Genomic DNA, 22,282 nt, shown 5'->3' with positions numbered 1-22,282 from the left:
TCACAAGCATTCCTATATGCCAAGAAACAGAGAGCCAAATCATGAGTGAACTCCCATTCACAATTGCTACAAAGAGAATAAAATACCTAGGAACACAATTTACAAGGGATAGGAAGGACCTCTTCAAGGAAAACTACAAACCACTGCTCAAGGAAATAAGAGAGGACACAAACAAATAGAACAACATTCCATGCTCATGGATAGGAAGAATCAATATAGTGAAAATGGCCATACTGCCCAAAGTAATTTATAGATTCAATGGTATCCCCATCAAGCTACCATTGACTTTCTTCACAGAATTGGAAAAAATTACTTTAAAGTTCATATGGAACCAAAAAATAGCCCATATAGCCAAGACAATCCTTAGCAAAACAAAGCTGGAGGCATCACGCTACCTGACTTCAAACTATACTGCAAGGTTACAGTAAACAAAAACAGCATGGTACTGGTACCAAAACAGAGATATAGACAAATGGAACAGAACAAAGGCCTCAGAAGTAACATCACATATCTACGACCATCTGATTTTAGACAAACCTGACGAAAACCACCAATGGGGAAAGGATTCCCTATGTAATAAATGGTGCTGGGAAAACGGGCTAGCCATATGTAGAAAGCTGAAATTGGATCCCTTCCTTACATCTTATACAAAAATTAACTCAAGATGGATTAAAGACTTAAATATAAGACCTAACACCATAAAAACCCTAGAAGAAAACCTAGGCAATACCATTCAGGACAGAGGCATGGGCAAAGACTTCATGACTAAAACACCAAAAGCAATGGCAACAAAAGCCAAAACTGACAAATGGGATCTAATTAAACTAAGGGCTTCTGTACAGCAAAACAGACTCTCAGAGTAAACAGGCAACCTACAGAATGGGAGAAAATTTTTACAATCTACCCATCTGACAAAGGGCTAATATCCAGAATCTACAAAGATCTGAAAGTTACAAGAAAAAACAAACAACTCCATCAAAAAGTGGGCAAAGGATATGAACAGACACTTCTCAAAAGAAGACATTTATGCAGCTAACAGACATATGCAAAAATGCTCATTATCACTGGTCATCAGAGAAATGCAAATCAAAACCACAATGAGATACCATCTCATGCCAGTTAGAATGATGATGATTAAAAAGACAGGAAACAACAGATGCCAGAGAGGATGTGAAGAAATAGGGATGCTTTTACACTGTTTGTGGGAGTGTAAATTAGTTTAACCATTGTGGAAGACAGTGTGGCAATTCTTCAAGGATCTAGAACTAGAAATACCATTTGACCCATTACTGGGCATATAACCAAAGAATGATAAATCATGCTACGATAAAGACACATGCACATGTATGTTTATTGCAGCACTATTCACAATAGCAAAGACTTGGAACCAACCCAAATATCCATCAATGATAGACTGGATTAAGAAAATGTGGCACATAGACACCATGGAATACTATGCAGCCATAAAAAAGGATGAGTTCATGTCCTTTGCAGGGACATGGATGAAGCTGGAAACCATCATTCTGAGCAAACTATCACAAGGACAGAAAACCAAATACCACATGTTCTCACTCATAGGTGGTAGTTGAACAATGAGAACACACGGACACAGGGTGGAGAACATGACATACTGGGGCCAGTCGGGAGGTGGGGGCCTGGGGGAGGGATAGCATTAGGAGAAATACCTAATGTAAATGACAAGTTGATGGGTGCAGCAACCCAACATGGCATATATATACCTATGTAACAAACCTGCATGTTGTGCACATGTACTCTAGAACTTAAAGCATAATAAAAAAATTTTTTTAAAAGGGCAAGCCACTGACTGGGAGAAAATATTTGCAAATTATATACCTGGTTAAAGACTTTTATCATCCAGAATACATAAAGAACACTTATAAGTCAACAATAAGTCCAAAAATAATTTTAATGGGCAAAATATTTGAAAAGATAATCCACCAGAGAGGACAGATATAAAATAAGCAAATGGAAATGCAAATTAAAAATACAGTGAGATACCACTGTACACCCACTAGAATGACTAAAGTTTAAATGGCTGAAAATACCAAGGTTGGCAAGGATGTAGAGCAATTGTAACTCTCATATATTGTTAGTGGGAATGAAAAATAGTACAATGACTAAAAAGCCAGTTGACATTTTCTTAAAAAGTTAAACATACACTCAACATATTACTCAACAATTCTACTTTCAGGCATTTACCCAAGAGAAATGAAACTTGTGTCCACACAAAACCTTGTACACAAATGTTCATAGCAGCTCTAGTCATAGTAGCCCATGATCAGAAACAACCCCAAATGACCACATTAACAGGTGAACAGATAAACAAATTACAGTGTATTCATTCAATGAAATATGACTTAACACCAAAAATGAACAAACTACACACACAACATGGATAAATTTCAAAAACATTATGCTTAGCTATAGAAGAGAGACACAAAGGAGTATGCACTATATGGTCCCATTTACATAAGACTCTAGTAATAACAAATCTAATCCAAATCTAGCTACAAAAAGCACATTGGCCAGGGGTGGGTGGGATGGGGAGGAAAATGACTAGGATGGGGCACAGGGGAACTCTTTGGGATGTTAGAAGTATCCTGTATATTGACTGAGGTGCCCATTACACAGGTGTATACATTTGTCTAAACTTGTTGAAATGCACACTTAACATTTATAAATTTTGTTGTTTGTAGACTACCCCACAACAAATTTGATCGGGAAAAAATGAAGCAGAACAAATTGCTATGATCCTAGCTTGCTCAGACACTCCTCACAAATCATTTGTGGATTGCAATTACAGTTGTTCAGCAGCAGCCTCTGGAACATTGTTATAGCCAGTAAACATGCTCCCAGACGCCAGAACATCAGTCACGCTGAAGAGATCATATTTCAACTCTTGTTTAGAAGATTTGATATATTCCCTGAACTTACATAGCCCAGTACCACCCACAACAAAATACTTCATTCTACAGATAAAGAACTGGAGTCTGATCTATTATCTTACTCTCTCATACAGCTTAACATCAATATAATTTTTCTTCTGTTATCAGACAAAGTTCAAACCCTAGGAAAGGTATGCAGGGTAAATATTACAAATGAGAAAATGTATTCAGATATACAGGTGGCTCATTTTCTCTAAGACATATAATTCCAAAGAGACAATGTTCAAATTCCAGTAAAAATAGCTACAACTCAAGCTCTGTCTCTAACTGAACTTGACCAACACATATAAGAAAAAACTTGGCAGTTCTCAAGACAAATCAGCTGCAAGAACTTCTACTTTCTTCTTGCTACATTTAGCAAACAAGCATAATCTTGAGCCAACAATTTGTCTTTAATTAAACAGGCTTTATTTTTGAGTTATTACCATTGTATCCTCACGGTAAAGTGATGAAGCAAAATCTCGCTAAATAGACCATAAAGTTTGTCACTAGTCCAAGAATGAGACACACCAACAACCTAGACAACATTACCTAAGGTTTTTCTTTTTAATTTACATGGCAACTAGCTACGGGCCAAGAAAATGTTGGTATTAAATCAGCACAGTGTAAAGGAGGATGACATTTGAGAGAAATGGGTTGGCAGAGAAGCAGATTAAATGCATAGTGTAGACCTACTTCCTTAGCATCCAAACACCTGAAAATTCAAAAACAGATTTTTTTTGCTGTGTAATTCAAGGATATCTGATGTTCACACTAAAAAGGCAAAGGCATTTCAAGAGTGTAAAGTGGTATCTGAATCAAAGGAAAATTATATTTAGTATAATTTCACATCAAATTTAGTATAATTTCACATCAAATATATTATACTCTAATTCTTTGGAAAAAATGTTTTTATGACAACTTTTAATAAACCAGGATATTTAACTTAATAATCTAGGAGCTCCTTATAAACAGGAACTACATAATTTTCATTCTATCCCAGTATCTAGCACAGTGCCAAGCACAAAATGTACATTCAATAAATGTTAGTTGAAATAAAATGAAAACATGTATTATGGTTCGGGGTTTTAAAAAGAAAATGTCTCCCATATATGTGTTTATATATGTGTGTGAACATGCAAAAAAACATGTGGCAAGATGCACACTGAACTGTCATCAAGGAGCACCTCATGGATTTGAAGCAATGAGGAGAGTTTAAGTTTTTCTTTAATACAGAGCACAATGATGAAGATCATAGGTTCTGGAGTTAGACTTGGTTCAAATGCCAACTCTACCCCTTCTCATATGTGTCACCAGGCAAGTTACTTAACTTCTACATGCCTCATTCTCTCATCTGTAAATAAAGATCAAATAGTTCTGCCTCATAGTGTTAGGATGAGGTTGATACAATATACATAATGCACTTAAGGGTGATTGACACTTAGCAAGCACTAATTGATTAATGTTAGCTATTATGAATATTTTGATTTGTTACAGTGCTTTTGAAATAAAGGAAAAATGTTACATGACAAAAAAATGTTAAAGGAACCACTTTATAAGAAAAAAGAAGAGAAGGAAAAAAAGAGTGGAAAGGAGAATAGGGATGAGTAGGAGGAAAGTAGCTATTAATTTCATGTTGAAGAAATCTCTCCTTGAGCCTTCTGAATTGGCTCCAGTTTGAATTGGTTGCTCCATGCTTGGTGCATAACTGTTATCTTGGGTTTTTCTTTCATCTTCATCCTGGGGATTTCTTTTGTCTATCTCTTGTGTTGGATTACCTTTTTCTGGGTTTCAGTTTTTTACCTTTCTTCATTTACTCTCTTATTTTGGTAGGCCATATCTGCCATTACCTTCTTTAAAAAGGGTATACGAGATATTGCATGCCTAAAAAGGTCTTTGTTATATTCTCACACTAATTTATGCTGGTTTGGTTAGGTATAAACTAACTTATGCTAGTTTGGTTAGGTTGCAATTCCTATTCCTTTGAATTTTTAAGACGTTGTTTCATTGTCTTTGGGCTTCCAACCACCCTGTAGAGAAGTTTGGTGCTATCCTGGATCTTATTTTTGTGTTTGAAACTTGAGTTTTCTCTATGAAAGATTTTGAAATCTTTTCTTTGTCCCATGTGCTCTGAAAGTTTACATTAACTGTACTTAGTGCTTTAATCCATCGTGGTCCTCAGCAGATCCTTTTAGTCTGGCAACTCATGTCCCTCAGTTCTGGCAAATTTTCTTTTTTTTTTTTTTTTCTCATTAAGCTTTTTTAATGGGTCTCAAAATTCTGTGACAAATTTTTGGTCAAGTTGTTTCCATTAAAAAGTACTGATTTTAAAAACTAATAACTTAAAACTGCCACACGCAAAAAAGAAAACCAAAGTGGTCCACAAAACATTCTCCTTTCCTTCTGAAGGTTTTACGATGCATTGTTATCATTAACCAGTCTTTTACTACTAAACTTAAATGGCCATTTGAAACAAACAGTTCTGACACCGTTCTTCCACCACTGATTAAGAGTGGGGCAGCAGGTATTAGGGATAATATTCATTTGGCCTTCTGAGCTTTCTGGGCAGACTTGGTGACCTTGCCAGCTCCAGCAGCCTTCTTGTCCACTGCTTTGATGACACCCACTGCAACTGTCTGTCTCATATCATGAACAGCAAAGCGACCCAAAGGTGGATAATCTGAGAAGCTCTCAACACACATGGGCTTGAGTTCTGGCAAATTTTCAAAATTATTTCTTTGATAACTTCTTCCTGTCTATCTTTGGTACTCTCTTTTCTGGAATTGCTGTTGTTTCCTATTATCCATCTTCTGCTTTTTTCTTTTTTTTCAGAAATTTATTTTCTAAAATTTCTATTGAGCTTTTAAAAATTTCTCCTACATTATCTTTAATTTCTAAGAGCAGCTCTTTTACATTTCTGAATGTTCTTTTAACATAGCATCTGTATTCTTGTTTCATGGGTATAAAATATTCTCCTAGATCTTTGAAAATGTTAATAGAAGGTTGAGATTTTTTCCCCCCAGTTTTCTTCTTCCTGCCTGGCCTCTGTTTTTCCAAGCTATTGTCTCTGATATCAGCATCTCCAGGTCTTTTCTCTTAAGTTAGCCAGAGTCCCCAGACATTTCCTGCCTCAGAGAATCTTGAGCTCTGGGGGATAGTGGGGAAAGAGAACCAAAGGTCTCAGCACACAGTATACAAACTTATAATTGATCACGCCATATTTGGTGATCAGCACCCACCTGAAACAGCTACTGATATTTCCAGGCCAGAAATCCACTGTTCTGGAGAATAAACCTCTAGTCTTTTTCTGGAATGGGAAGGACTGTGGAAGGGTAACTAGGGTTCTAACCACTTTTAAAAAGATTTTCAAATTCTCCTTCTGATTAGTTCTTCCTTTACTCCCACCTTCTTAATGTATCCCCACATAAGAGTGTCTTCAATTTCTAGGCCATTGAGTTATTCAGAGATGTAAAAATTGGGATAGTCCTAAGATTTTTTTGTTCTTGGCTTATGGTTTAGCTTTTTCAAGTTTGCTAAATCAATTATTGCTCATCCACCTACTTTCCAACTTGAGGTTTTCTCCTTTCCCTTTCTTACACAGATTTTTGCCTTTAAAAATATACCTTTACTGCCATCTTAGTGACTTTTCAGAAAGGAGCAGAGATAAAGGCATGTACACAATACACTTTTCAACTAGAAGTAACCTACTATATTATTTTTAAAATGAAAAAATTCAGCAAGATTCAATGATGGATTGTATGTAAGAGGTAAAAAAGAGAAATAAATTAGATATTATTCCAAGATTTCTAGTCTGGGTCATTAGGAAAATGTGGTATCACTTATAGAGATAGGGAAAACTGGAAAAGGAACAGATGGGATGGGATGGGAGCAGATGGTTCTGTTGCGTTTAGACATACTGAAACTGAAGTGATTGGAAATATCCCAATGGAGGCATTATGGAGACAATTGGAAATGCAGTGATGGAATGCAGGGAATGGTGAAGGCAAGATATGTAGATTTGGAAATAGACTACATTGAGTCTATTAAGGTAAGTAAGATTAGGTAAATATTAAAGAAGTGAGTGCTTAAAAAAACAGCAGGGCAAAGACTCAGCCTTGAAGAATATCAAGGAATAAGAAAAAAGAAATAGAAAGAAAGTTGTTTTTACCAGGGAAAAATCCAGATATATGGTTAGAGATGAAAGCTAATCAGTACTGTATGACAATATGGAACCCCCCAATAGTGCGTGAGCTTGGGCAGCCACCAGATCAAGAAGTGGCTAAGCCCAGACAGAACCTCACGATAAAGCAGAAAGCCCACAATGGGCCATTTAAGGTTGCTGATCTCACATCTGGAGCTGGGGAATATGAACTCTAATGGGATCTGTCACACCAGTACACCAGAGTAAGGGAAAAGGACAGGTGGGATCAGAAGCCTGCAAGTCAAGGTCAGAGCAGAGATCTCAAGAGCTGATGGAGTCTATCCAGGTCAGTGTGATGGGGGAAGAGAGAAGAGGAGTAATTGGTGAAGATTCCAACAGGTAGATATTGGATATCTCAGAGGTACAAGTATAAGATTCAGAGACATTAGCACAGAGAAAATCAGGATAAATCAGAGGCAGACAAGGAAACAAACAAAAGCAGAAGCTCAGACAAATGAATGCCTATGGGCAGAGGCCAGGCACCAGCAAAATTCGCTTTTGATAAGTCATAAACTGAAGTAGGATCTCCTAATAGCGTCCCTATCTGTGAGGGTACCTTAGTCTTAGATTTGAGCTAGACTGAGCTAAAAGGTGAAAGTCCATCTTGGTATTTATCATAGGAAAATATTTATACCTTGCACAAGAAGTGTATGCAAGGATGTTCATGGCAGCATTGTTTGCAATCAAAGAATTGAAAACAACGTTAATGTCCATCCATAGGGGAATAATTATGTGTATCCATACTGAAATAATCCATAGCCATGCAAAAGAATGAGGTAGTGTTCAATGACTAATATGGGAAGGTCTCCAATACATAATGTTGAATCGAGCGGGAAAAATGGCATGATATTATAAACTATATGAAACGGTCTATGTTTTTGAGAGGAACGAACAACAGGGAGAGAGAAAGAGACCTGCCTAATGCAGAAGTGTTCTGGCGGAGAGGGACCTGGAAGACCATTACACATCATTACATTTTGACATGTTGCATATGGCAAAGATACTGAGTCAAGAAAACTAAGAAAAGGCGAATGGATTTGGGTAGAAGAAAGTCATCTGATCTTCAGGAGAGGACTACCAGCTGAGGAGCAGAGGTGAGAAAAACATTGCAGAGGCAGGAAGATGATGGGAGATTGGTGGGAGTGGTCTTTATGCCTATAACTTGGACTTTAAAGATAGAGGAATATCAAAGCTGGCACAGCCTAAAAGGTGCAATGAACAATTTTTAGAGTAAGGGAGATCTGGGTATATTTGAAGTTGAAAGGGAAAAAGCCCTTGAAGAGAGATAAGTAATAGATGTCATGGAGAGGGCAGAGATAGAGGACAGTTTGTAGAATGTAAGGATTTGTAAGGAACCTCAGGTTTGTCCCATTTTACACTTGAGTAAATTGAGGCCAGGAAAGTGTTGTGGGTAAGATCATGGTTTTGAATCCAGACTCCATCTCTTAGTAGCTTAGAAACTGCTTTGAATCACTATTTCCTCATCTTTGAAATAGGAGTGAAAGCTGACTACTTCATAAAGTTGTTAGGTTTTATTTCCATTACTGTTGTTATTGTTAATGAAGTCAAACATCTACCATGCCAGTCATTCTTCAAAGTTCTTCACAAATATTTACTCACTTAATTTTCGAAATAACTCTACGGGATAAGAACTATTGTTATTCCCTTTTTTGGAATCCAGAAACTGAGGCATAGAAAGTCATAGTTACACAGATAGAAAGCCATGGAACCAGGATTCAAAGCAGACAGCTGACCCCTGAGTCCAAGTTCTTCATCACTCAGTCCACTACCTCTAATTTAGTTCATGTAAAGTATGTACATGTGGCGAGTGGTGGAAAAAAAAAAAGGAACTCTTATTACTAGTTACAGAAAGAGCTAGCACTAGAATGCAGGCTTCCTGGTGACCAGGTTCATTCCTTTACACTATGCTGTATTGGTCACCTTGTTCTGAGCTCTTTTGTTCTACTGGAATTAGGCTAACCCAAGTATTGCATCACACAGAGGGATCATGTGTCAACATTTGGTAGTCTTTGTGGTCATATGGAGGGTTTTTTAATTCAATTTCCCAGTTGCAACACTATTGATTCATGCATCTTATAGTAGCTCACGATGGGTATTCAAAAACAGGATACAGGCCGGGCGCGGTGGCTCACGCCTGTAATCCCAGCACTTTGGGAGGCCGAGGCGGGCAGATCACGAGGTCAGGAGATCGAGACCATCCTGGCTAACACGGTGAAACCCCGTCTCTACTAAAAAATACAAAAAATTAGCCGGGCGAGGTAGCGGGCCCCTGTAGTCCCAGCTACGCGGGAGGCTGAGGCAGGAGAATGGCGTGAACCCTAGGGGGCGGAGCCTGCAGTGAGCCGAAATCGCGCCACTGCACTCCAGCCTGGGTGAAAGAGCGAGACTGCGTCTCAAAAACAAACAAACAAACAAACAAACAAACAAAAAAACAGGATACAATATATCCAGGCCATGCTGCTGTTCCACTAGGTTCCATCCAGCTCAGAGCAGCTAGAAATCATCTTCGTTTAATGGATGTGAAATGTATTGGAGCACCCTCTCACCTTCTGAGTGAGGAGGTCTCCACCTCACCAAAAGGATATCCTCGTTAGCAGGCTCAGTACAAGGGCTGAAGATGGCGGTAAGGTCACAGGGAGCAGCATATACTTCCAATAAATACTTACAGTAGGTCAGCATAGCACAGACCAACTATGGAAGCATTCACCTTTCTGGGTAAGGGGCATGCCACATTCTTCGTGACACAATTCCCCAGCACTTATTATGGATTCTAAAGTGCAGCTTCTGCCTCCAAAGAGATTTTCGTCAAAGGAAGGGACTCAAAAGGCTTCACCTGAATCTTTACAAAGTATGCATCAATAAAGACAATTATAGATTAACAGCTACAAGATACAAAATGGCCAGTACTTTTCTTCTCTGTATTTGTTCCTATAATAAAACTCATGAGAAGCTTAATGAGAATTTAAGGATTTTTTTTCTTTATACTAAAGATCTAGGACTAATTAGAAACCCAGGGTTCTGTCCCTGAGCATGAGGCAGAAGAGAGGGAGAGTAGGAGTAAGGTATCTATTCTTCCAATAAGTACTTACAGGGGCCCATCTACAGAAGGTTCTTCATTAAGTGTATGGAGGGTTGGGGTGAGAGACAGTATAAAGATGAGAGTAGTGTATAATGCTGTGCTTCAGGAATTATGATTTCCTACACAATCAGGCACAGACAGAGCTAGAGTTCCAGACTAGTCAGAGTGCCTGAGTTCATATCCTAGTGAATACATACTGTGTAACTCTGGGCAAATTGCTTAATCTAAGCTTCCATTTTCTTATTGTTAAAATGGGGATAATGACAGGACTGCCATCATTGCATTGTTGTAGGAATGAAACAATCACGTATTTAAAAAGTTCTGTAGAGTGCCTAGTGCATAGTTGGAACTCGCTGTATGCTATTTATTGTTAATATTATTGTAAATAACCAAAAACAGATGAAAATCATGTTAATAATGGATATTCATAAAGATGAAAATTAGTTCCTTGAATAGAGATACACTTTGAAGGGATCTGGCCTCGTGTAAGATTGGAAGTTTTATAAAACATTTGAAAAGAAAGGATAGCTATAAGTTCTCCAAAAATAAGGATTGATCTCCTCCAGCCCTGTTTCTAGACCACCACACATCCTAACCCCACTATGTCTTTGTGCTGGCCACTCTCTCAGCTCTGCATCTGACTTTATGGCCTTGCATCCATCCAAATACAAAAGCAGTCTTCCTGGAGCTTCCATTCTACCCTGACCACAGGGCTGCCTATGCCAGTTTTTCACTATTCACAGTGAATTCTCATTTAGCCTCAAAATTTTTATTTAAAACTTGCCTCTTTTAGGCAGAACTGGGCCTGCCCTTCAGGAAGAAAATAAGATCAGAAATTTGACCAAAAGTCTAGAAAAGTGTTTCTCTCTTAGAGATGATTCCATGTGCCCTTTGATGACCCAGCAAGGTTTAGAGATGAGAGAGAAAAAATATTAGGCATCTCTTGACCCAGCATTTATATGCTCTAAACTCCTGTGCTTGCCATTTAGGGCAACCACAATTATTATTATTGGCTGCATCTTGCTTTCTCAAATGAAGGGGTCCATGAACTGTTTCCCTAGATCTAGATGTCAAGGAAATGTAGTGATGGTGCAGGGAAAATGACAGGCACTGCCTCGGGGTTCCCAGGGAAGCAGCTGCAGCAATTCAGCCCTGGACCATCCCTGCATAGTTTAGACCCCAGGACACACCTGGATGTCCTAGAGCAGCTCACCAGGCCTGGCGAGGGTTAACAAGAACAGAGTGTGTGTGAATGCCATCAAATCACTTGGTGCTTTGGGGTCTATTTTGGGGCTCAACCAGATTTGATTGCATAATAGGCCCATTTGACATAATTGGAAGTGGAAGCTGGCAGTTTCCTTGCTTGTTCGGGACCTGTGGCAGCTGGCATGAGAACCAAAGAGGGGCCCAGCATCATTTGGTGTAAATCTGAGTAAGTGCAGGAAAGGAAGGGCTGCACCTAACACTTAGCAGGCCTTGGAAGGAAGGTGAGAGCAATGGCTAGTGTCCCTAGGTAAAGAGCTCTGTGCCAACATCTCCTGTCTCACCCTCGTTGTTGCTCAACCTTTGCAGCCAGCAAGAGCCTAATTGTTATCTCCACATGGAACCTGAAAAAATAAGGTCATAAGGCCTCTACCATGGCCAGGTCTAGGGAAATGTCAAGGGGACATATGCATCCTGCTTCTTCTTCATGTCTTTGTAGAAGGCCAAGGCTGTCTGAGACCCTTTCAGCTTGGACTGGGCACCCTGACTGTATGACCCACACCTACTTTGAAACATTGGTGTTGAGATAGTTCTAGCATATTATGGTTAAGAGCACAGGCTTTGACAGTAACACCCCATGGATTACTCACTGATTGTAAAGGGGAAAAAGTGCAGTCTCACAATGAAAGGATCAGCTGTTACCTCCTGAACCCACGGAGCAATCTTAGCATCCAGCCTCCCCACACCACGCAGTATCACGCATACAGCACCAGCTGGGTTGTAGTATTGCTAAATGACCACATCTAAGAAGCCTTTTAGAGTTAGACTACTTCCCAGTTTAAGAATATCTGGGGACTGGAGACACAAGGTAAAAAAATGACAGGAGGGGAACTAATCAGACCCTATATTAGTCCATTTTCACACTGCTCTAAAGAACTGCCCGAGACTGGGTAATTTACAAAGAAAAGAGGTTCAATTGACTCACAGTTCTGGATGGCTGGGGAGGCTTCAGCAAATTTACCACCATGGCAGAAGGGGAAGCAGTCACATCTTACATGGTGGCGGGTGAGAAAGAGAGTGAAGGAGGAACAACCAAACCCTTAAAAAACCACCAGATCTCATGAGAACTCACTCACTATCACGAGAACAGCGTGGGGGAAACTGCCCCCATGATTCAATCACCCTCCACCAGGTCTCTCCCTTGACACGTGGGGATTATTACACAATCCGAGGTGAGATTTGGGTGGGTACACAGAGCCAAACCACATCAGATGCCAAATCCACAGGACATTCCATCAGATAACAAGTTAGCGGCATGAAAAAGGTGGGAGGATTGCTTGAGATGGAAATATTTGACATTTTCAATATAACAATCCCCTCCCCCAAACAACAACAACAACAACAAACAAAGCAAAACAAAAAAAACAGGCATGTGGCCTCAGGTTCATAACTTCTCTAAGCCTTATTTCCTTACCTGCAGAAAGAGAATAATGCATATTCTGCTTCAGGGGGCTATTGTGAAGATCCACTGAGAAGCGCTTGAGAGCCTTCAGCACAGTGCACGTAAGCACTCGTAAATGGCAGCTATTGGTATTGCCCTAGAGATGTACTGCCTAACAAGCTGTACCTGTGGAACGAGCTGCACCTGTCCTTAACAGCGTGGTCTGGTGCTGTCCTGGCCTTCCGGCTTACCACTACCAGCTTCTTTGCATGATACCTAACCTATCCTATGGGAAATATCATCTTCCCAAAACACTTCCCTGTCATATACACCCTCTTCCAGAGTTAAGGCTGGAAAAGCAGCCAGAGGCCTGCTTGTGTAGGAAGACGTAAAAGCACACTTGGCAGATGCTGCCTGGTCTCCTGGGCCTTCCCACTTCAGGGCACACTGCCAGCACTCACATTTCTCTGCCTTAGGACTTTCTTTGACTATTAGAGCCTGCTCTGACCTAATGCATGTGGTTAGGAAATGCTAGGAAATTCAGACCCCTCTGCCCCCTCCCTCAGCAGTTCTCAGCCAGGCACTGATAGTTGGGGGCCAGCTATCCCAGTTCCCTCAATCCTCTGGTGGGATATCTTTGAAGTGTGTATTCTATAGTGTTTCCCAGAATTTTGCAGCAGAATTAAGTTCTACTCACAGTGGAACAAGCTAGAAGACACCCCTTTATCAGCTTTTTTTCTTTCCCCTGAATCACTTCCTCACCTGCTACCTCTGTCTCCTAAGATGACCTCCCAAACAAACCATTTGCATTCGAAGCTATGTCTGAGGGAACCCAAACTGAGATACCACATAAATGAGTCTGGATTTTTCCCTAAGGACAGTGGGAAGCTATTGAACTGCTTGTTAAACAGTGGCTAATAATGTCATTATTGAGATCCAAGCTCTGTCCTCCCACTTTGCCTTTCCATTATCGGAGCCCAATTTTGAATCCAGTAAGAGAAGTAGGTGCTGTGTCTCATTCCCCTCAGCTCCTCCTCCCCACATAGTGCCTGGCACCAGTGGCTACCTTCAGATTCTCCTCGACAGCAGCCTTCCCACCAGGAGCACAGGCAAGAAAGCTGGAGGTACCTACAAAGACCTTGGTTATACAGAGCGTAAACATCATAGCCACATTGGCTGCAAATAATTAAATAGAAAGTTGGCTCACGCTTGTAATCCCAGCACTTCGGGAGGCCGAGGCGGGCGGATCACGAGGTCAGGAGATCGAGACCACGGTGAAACCCCGTCTCCACTAAAAAAATACAAAAAAAATTAGCCGGGCGTGGTGGCGGGCGCCTGTAGTCCCAGCTACTTGGAGAGGCTGAGGCAGGAGAATGGCGTGAACCCGGGAGGCGGAGCTTGCAGTGAGCCGAGATTGCGCCACTGCACTCCAGCCTGGGCGACAGCTCAAGACTCCGTCTCAAAAAAAAAAAAAAAAAAGAAAGTAACTATTCCTTTCTGCTTGAAGATGTCTGAAGTCTAAGTGTAAAATCCTGCAGAAGGAAAAATGCCAGTAATAGCAGGAGACATCTAGAAGGGATGAAGGTCTGAGGGAACGTCTAGCCACTGTGAGTCCAGCACCAAGGAGACCTACCTCCCACAGGATAACAGAGAAAGCCCTGAAAAAGACGTATGGAAGACTGCACTGCTCTAACACAGAGATTCCTAAGCCCTCTGTCTCTCTTCAGCAGCCATGCCCATGAGCATGCTTGAGGGGACCCATAACATGCCAGGAAGAAGTAAGATCAGACAACTGGCCAAACCATTGGCACGGCTTTGCATACCGCACTTGCATACTTCAGAAACGGCATGGGTCCAAGTTGGTATTCTTGTGGAAGGTACTTGGGAAAAATCTCCCCGGTAATACCTAAGACTACCTGACACTTCTCTCCCTTCTCCTGAGAAGATGAAATAAACAGACTGAGCCCATTGCTCTGTAATTCTATTGTTGTAAAGCTAGATACCCCAAGATCTGTGTCCTTCACTAGAGTGCAAATTGGTAGCGAGGAAGTAAGCCTAAGATTAGCAAATCTTTTGACTCTATCCCTTTGTTTAGCAATCATGCCGATTTGCTTTCTGTTTTTGCTTAAACAACAAAGACAAGCAGAAACTTGCCCTACAGAGTTTCAAAAGAGGTCATAGAGTTAGAATTGGATGTCATCATGGTCATATAATTTTTTCCCTGAGGAAAGTAAGAAATGGGGCCAGAGCAGTCATCCAACTGGCCCTGCAGAAGCTCAGCCACAGGTAACAGGAAGCCTTCACTGCTTTGCCTAGTGACCTGAGCCAGGTCTAGGGCCCTGGGTCACCTGGACAAATGTGTAATGCCAGGCAGAGGGCCAGAGCAGTGAGGGTGATATCTTGATATTGCTTGGCATTGCATTTGGTTGGAAATAAGAGGAATAAAGAAGGAATGAAAAGAAAGGGAAATCTTTTGGATGGGTCTTTTTATTTGGTGTTCTCTAAATTTCATCTCAATGCAATTTTTAAAAATCTAAGTACGGGCATTCCCAGAGCAGAGAGACATCCTAATTTGGGCTGGACTCAGAGCTGCTGTGTTTTAAAACACATAACTGAAAACTGAGGTTTCTGGAGCTCAGGCTCTAGCACTGGCCATGCTGGCATTTAGTTCAATGAAACCAGCTGAAGCTTCACTCTGGCCACTTTAATCCTGACCGTTGGAACATCTGATTTACCACATTCTTCTCCACCCTGGTTTTATGCTGCCTGGAAGCTGGAAGCTCGGATCTCTGCTTCTGGGTCCATAATTTAAAGGTCTCAAAGAAAAAAAAAAGAATCTAAAATTTGTTTTTAGTAAGCTAGACATCAGTAAGAGTAGGGTGTTTTGCCCTAGGGGGAAAATGCACATTATTCTATTTAGACCTGTATCCTGAGTGACTGTTGAGACCAGACAGAGACCATGTATTAAAGATTAAATTTCAGTGTGAATTCTTGAGACAAACATTCATGGACTAACAGTTAAAACATAACCTTGTTTTAAGAAAGGGCAGGAAGTCAATCCTAAGCCAGAAGAACAAAGCTTGAGGCATCACGCTACCTGACTTCAAACTATACTACAAGGCTACAGTAACCAAAACAGCATGGTACTGGTACCAAAACAGAGATATAGACCAATGGAACAGAAAAGAGCCCTCAGAAATAACACCACACATCTACAACCATCTGATCTTTGACAAACTTGACAAAAACAAGAAATGGGGAAAGGATTCCCTATTTAATAAATGGTGCTGGGAAAACTGGCTAGCCACATGTAGAAAGCTGAAACTGGATCCCTTCCTTACACCTTATACAAAAATTAATTCAAGATGGATTAAAGACTTAAATGTTAGACCTAAAACCATTAAAATCCTAGAAGAAAACCTAGGCAATACCATTCAGGACATAGGCATGGGCAAGGACTTCATGTCTAAAACATCAAAAGCAATGGCAACAAAAGCCAAAATTGACAAATGGGATCTAAGTAAACTAAAGAGCTTCTGCACAGCAAAAGAAACTACCATCAGCGTGAACAGGCAACCTACGAAATGGGAGAAAATTTCTGCAATCTACTCATCTGACAAAGGGCTAATATCCAGAATCTACAATGAACTCAAACAAATTTACAAGAAAACAACAAACAAGCCCATCAAAAAGTGGGCAAAGGATATGAACAGACACTTCCCAAAAGAAGACATTTATGCAGCCAACAGACACATGAAAAAATGCTCATCGTCACTGGCCATCAGAGAAAGCAAATCAAAACCACAATGAGATACCATCTCACACCAGTTAGAATGGTGATCATTAAAAAGTCAGGAAACAACAGGTGCTGGAGAAGATGTGGAGAAATAGGAACACTTTTACACTGTTGGTGGGACTGTAAACTAGTTCAGCCATTGTAGAAGACAGTGTGTCAATTCCTCAAGGATCTATAAGTAGAAATACCATTTGACCCAGTCATCCCATTACTGGGTAAATATCCAAAGGATTATAAATCATGCTGGTATAAAGACACATGCACACGTATGTTCATTGCGGCACTATTCACAATAGCAAACACTTAGAACCAACCCAAATATCCATCAATGATAGACTGGATTAAGAAAATGTGGCACATATACACCAGGGAATACTATGCAGCCATAAAAAAGGATGAGTTCATGTCCTTTGTAGGGACATGGATGAAGCTGGAAACCATCATTCTCAGCCAACTATCGCAAGGACAAAAAACCAAACACCACATGTTCTCACTCACAGGTGGGAATTGAACAATGAGAACACTTGAACACAGGAAGCAGAACATCACACACCAGGGCCTGTCATGGGGTGGGGGGAGAGGGGAGGGATAGCATTAGGAGATATACCTAATATAAATGACGAGTTAATGGGTGCAGCACACCAACATGGCACATGTATACATGTGTAACAAACCTGAATGTTGTGCACATGTACCCTAGAACTTAAAGTATAAAAAAAAAAAAGAAAGAAAGAAAGGGCAGGGAGGAAGGAAAATGATTTTCTAAAGATGCCTTTAAAAGGATTATTATGAGTGGATTTTTAAAATATGGTGTATATATATATATGCCATATTATGTATATATATGCCATATTATATATATACCATACACACACACACACACACACACACACACACACACAATGGAATACTATTCAGCCTTAAAAAACAGGAAATTCTGTCATCTGTAACGATGTGGATGAACCTAGTGAAATAAGCCAGGAATAGAAGGGTAAATTCCGGCTGGGCACAGTGGCTCGCACCTGTAATCCCAGCACTTTGGGAGGCCGAGGCAGATGGATCACCTGAGGTCAGGAGTTCGAGACCAGCCTGGCCAACATGGTGAAACTCCATCTCTACTAAAAATACAAAAAATTAGCTGGACATAGTGGTGAGTGCCTGTAATCCCAGCTACTCAGGAGGTTGAGGCAGGAGAATTGCTTCAATCTGGAAGGTGGACGTTGCAGTGAGTGGAAATTGCGCTATTGCACTCCAGCCTGGGCAACCAGGGCAAAGCTCTTATCTAAAAAAAAAAAGAAAGAAAGAAAGAAAAAGAAGGAAAGGTAAATGCCATATGATCTCACTTGTATGTGGAATCTAAAAAGTCAAATTCCTAGAAGTAGAGAGTAAAATGGTGGTTGCCAGAGGCTGGGGATGGGGAGGTGGAGTTGGGGGATTAGGCAATAGGGGGTGGGCAGGGAGAGATGAGACATTGGTCAATGGGTACAAAGTTGCAGTTAGGAGGAATAAGTTCTGGTGTTCTATTGCACAACAAGGTGACTACAGTTAATAATGTATATTTCAAAATATCTGAAAGAGAAGATGTTAAATGTTCTCACTAAGAAAACATGATAAAAATTTGAGGTGATGGATATAATTACCCTGATTTAATCATTTTCAGGTATACATGTATTGGAACGTCACACTGTACCCCATAAACATTCACAAGTATTTGTCTATTTAAAATAAAATAAAAATTTAAAAAAATAAAAAGGATTATGATAACCAAAGGTTGATGTTCCTTTTAGAGATACAATATACAAATATTATTTTATCTAGCTTAAATCCATTGGCAATACATTTTAAGAAACCCATGCATTGGCTGTCTTCAGAATAGTATAGTGTATGAAGGCAGGATTTTAGCATTTCATTCAATGATGTACTTGCAGATTGCATTCAAAGGGTAAAGATACAAATTGTATACAACTGATCTCATGTAAGAGGTTATACAAGACGCTTCAGTTCACATTTTTTCCATTTGTTTTGCTTGAGCACTTCCAAACCCAGTAGGTCTGATTACACTGTCACCTTTACATCAATATATAAATAAATAGGGAGGAAAATAATCACTGGAAGGTTCGGGTCATACATCAACTCTGCTTAGTTAGCATGCAAACCTATAATTCACACTGCTGCTGAAAAGCCTCCAGTGACTGCTTATCCATTACAGATCAATTGCAGAAAAAGGCTGTAACTTTATTAGAAGCCTAATTTAAGAACCCTATAAACATTTAGAATTTAAGCCCCACTGACTGAATTAAGTCCAACCGTATGGAATATTTATATACATGTTGATTTAAATCCCTTCTGAAGCCTTTCCAAGAAAACTGTATGCTGAAGGATCAATAACCAACCTGACTCCAGACTACCACCATCCAATCCTAAGGAATATCACCTTAGCCTTTGTCACTTGCTTAATATAAAACATCCAAACGAAATTACCCACAGCTCATTAAAAAAAGAAACTCATTTATCCAATATTAGGTTGTTAAACTTTAAGATTTACTATTCCTCAAGTGTTTGCATGGTTTTCTCTAGGTAGCCGCCCAGAACGCAGTGCTACTGCAGTCATGAATTCCTGTTAGCTGGTAAGCTACCTGCAGAAAATAGATGTCTTTGTTCATCCCAGGCATTTTCCTTATCTCTAGGCAGTCATCTTACCAAGGTATGGGGAAGGAGATTGTAGATGACTCTGGGAAATCCATCAAAACTAAGGCAAGAGCTATCAAATCACAATCTGATGGAAAAAGGTAGGTAGTGTTTCCACACAGGAAGAAAAGCTTCTCTCCTCGTGCTGGCTCTGAATAGATATTACAGTGTAAATCAAGCTGTAGGAGGTTGTAAGGAAACTTAGAGAGCACCTACTCTCTTAAGTATGATACCAAACTCACACTTAAGACCTGGATCTTGCCTCCCATCATTCAAGTGTAAAACTTTGTCTTATTAGAGAGCAGAAACATCCACATATCTCATAATGAATGTGTATTGAGTTTCCATAGAACTTATATTCACTAAACAATATTGCTTAATAGTTTTGTCCCCAAGGCTAGTTAGGAGTGAACCCAGAACAAAAGCTAGGATTTTTAACTTCAAAATGAGTGTATATTTTGAAATATACATTATATTTTGCCCTCTCCTTCCTGCCTGGTTCACTCCGTGTCTTGAAGGAAGGCATTTTCTACAGAAGGCAAGAAAGGTCCAAGAACTCGGAGCTTGTACATGGCTATTTCTTGGGAACTTCAAGGTCACATTGCCTGTGGAGCTGCTCCAGGCTGAGGGCTTTGATTCCTCCTGGCAGAAATAGTACACTTGGCTGTGAGTTCCTGCTCCTCCCCATCTCCTCTGGGGCCTCACCACTTTCTCTTAGTGCGTTTTTCTCTGGACGCTATCTTCAGCTTTAGAAAAGTGTAGCTAATCCCTTCTGAGCTTCATCTTAAGAGTTTTATAAATTAATACTCTCATTCCACATTCGTAAATTCTGACTGTTACAAATAACAGCATTTATCATTTATCATTTATCATTTTTACACACAATAATGTATAGTCATAGTCATTCTTGAACTAGGGAGTGCTCATTATAAAGTATCACAAAGCGGGAAGTAGTCAAGGTTTTAGTTGGGTGAGAGCTTTTTAATGTTTTACAACTCTAGTAATAAGAAATTACATCTTATATCTAACTCTATCAGTGAAATTAAACTCTCCTTTTTCTTTTAATAAAATTAAAATGTTTCGCTATCAAGTTTTAATAAAATCCTTTCAGTGTATGAATATTTTCTTATGATAATCCTTAGACATGGTGGTTTTCCCAGTTAAATTGGCCAGATTAATTTACGCTTCCCTCGTTGGTCTTTTCTATACCTAGGGGCAAACTCCTTTAGACAGGAATATGTCTATTTTAATTTCTGACCAATTGGCAATAAAGACTATCCTATGTACATGTAGATATGTAGCAATACTTCCTCAGAGGAGGAGGATACTGGCTAGTGATTTCTGTGAGCTTACTACATGCCAGGTATTAGTCTAAGAGCTATAAATGGAATCAGGTTCATTTCCCACAAAGTATTGTTATTAACCCCATTTCACAGATCAGGAAAGTCACAAAGCTTGATAGTCACTAGTAATGAAAAGAGAGAAACACAGAAATGCATCTTTATTTCTTTAATCATTCCTTCAACAACTAACCGATTTCCTCAACAAAGGCTCATGTTCTCCACAAATATTGTCTGAAAATTAAATAATAATAAAACAAAACATAAGAGCTGAATCCCTCTTACTGGTTCAGATCCATGAAGTCCACAGTTTTCAGTACAATGTCTAGTTCATTTGTTAGTTCGCAATACATTCCCCTGCCTTTAGAAATACTTAAACTGATTGTACTAAAAAATAAATCTTACTAGACCTTATTCAAGTATTTTTATCCTTGTAATTAAGCTAGTCTGTTTACCAGAGGTTGTTTTGTTTGCAGATACTGTTAATATATTAGTCTTTACTTATAAATCTCTCTGCTGCAGAGAAAATGATGTGGAAAATGCAAAGAGAGTAAAGAAAAAACTAAATTCAGGCATCTTTTTAGATAAACGTGATTGTCTACCAAGACTTTCCAAACACCACCTTAGTCCCTTAGGAAATGGATTCTGCAAAGATGAAAAATAACTTTTCTTTTAATTTTTTTATGGAGATGTGATGAAAACACAAGTAATCTGTGGTCATGAACAATTAGAGCTTGAAAGTTAGTCCCACTTCTAAGTATAAAGAATAAAATAAAAATCACCCATAATCCCACCATTCAAAAATCACTACTCAATGTTTCGGCACATTTCCTTCCAGTCTTATTTTCTACTTTAAAAATCATAATAGGCCGGGCACTGTGGCTCAGGCGTGTAATCCCAGCTCTTTGGGAGCCCAAGACAGGTGGATCACTTGAGGTCAGGAGTTCGAGACCAGCCTGGCCAACATGGTGAAACTCCTTCTGTACTAAAAAGTACAAAAATTAGACAGGTGTGGTGGTAGCAGGTGCCTGTAATCCCAGCTACTTGGGTGGCTGACTCAGGAGAATCACTTGAACTGGAGAAGCGGAGGTTGTGGTGAGCCAAGATCGCGCCACTGCACTCCAGCTTGGGTGACAGAGTGAGACTCTGTCTCAAAAATAAATAAATTAATTAATTTAATTTAATTTAAAAACATAGTGAATAGGCTATCTTTAAAAACTCAAGGTTTACTTAGACCATTTATTCAAGAAGTTTTTCCCCTCATCCCCAGGAAAAAAATTTCTATTATCCTCCTATCCTGCAATGTATTCACCTCCTTCAAAGGCAACTCAAGTCATCAACAGAAAAATCAAATGACGCTTTAGCCACTCGGCTGCTTTCTTTCCTATTTGGGGGATAAATTCTTTAATTAAATTAAAGATTAACAAAGCCTTGGTAATTAGCATGCATCCTGTTAATTGCAAAGATGGCTTAGCTGTTCTCAGCAGTTAGTTTTTTTACAAAGGTACTTGCAATGAAAGGGTCAAGTTTAAGGCTTCTCTAAACCTCTGCTCTACATCTCTCTCTCT

The sequence above is a fragment of the Nomascus leucogenys genome, chromosome 1a (assembly GCF_006542625.1).
Source record: "Nomascus leucogenys isolate Asia chromosome 1a, Asia_NLE_v1, whole genome shotgun sequence".
Classification (NCBI taxonomy): Eukaryota; Metazoa; Chordata; class Mammalia; order Primates; family Hylobatidae; genus Nomascus; species Nomascus leucogenys.
The sequence above is the reverse complement of the archived record's forward strand: the minus strand, read 5'-3'. Positions refer to the sequence as shown.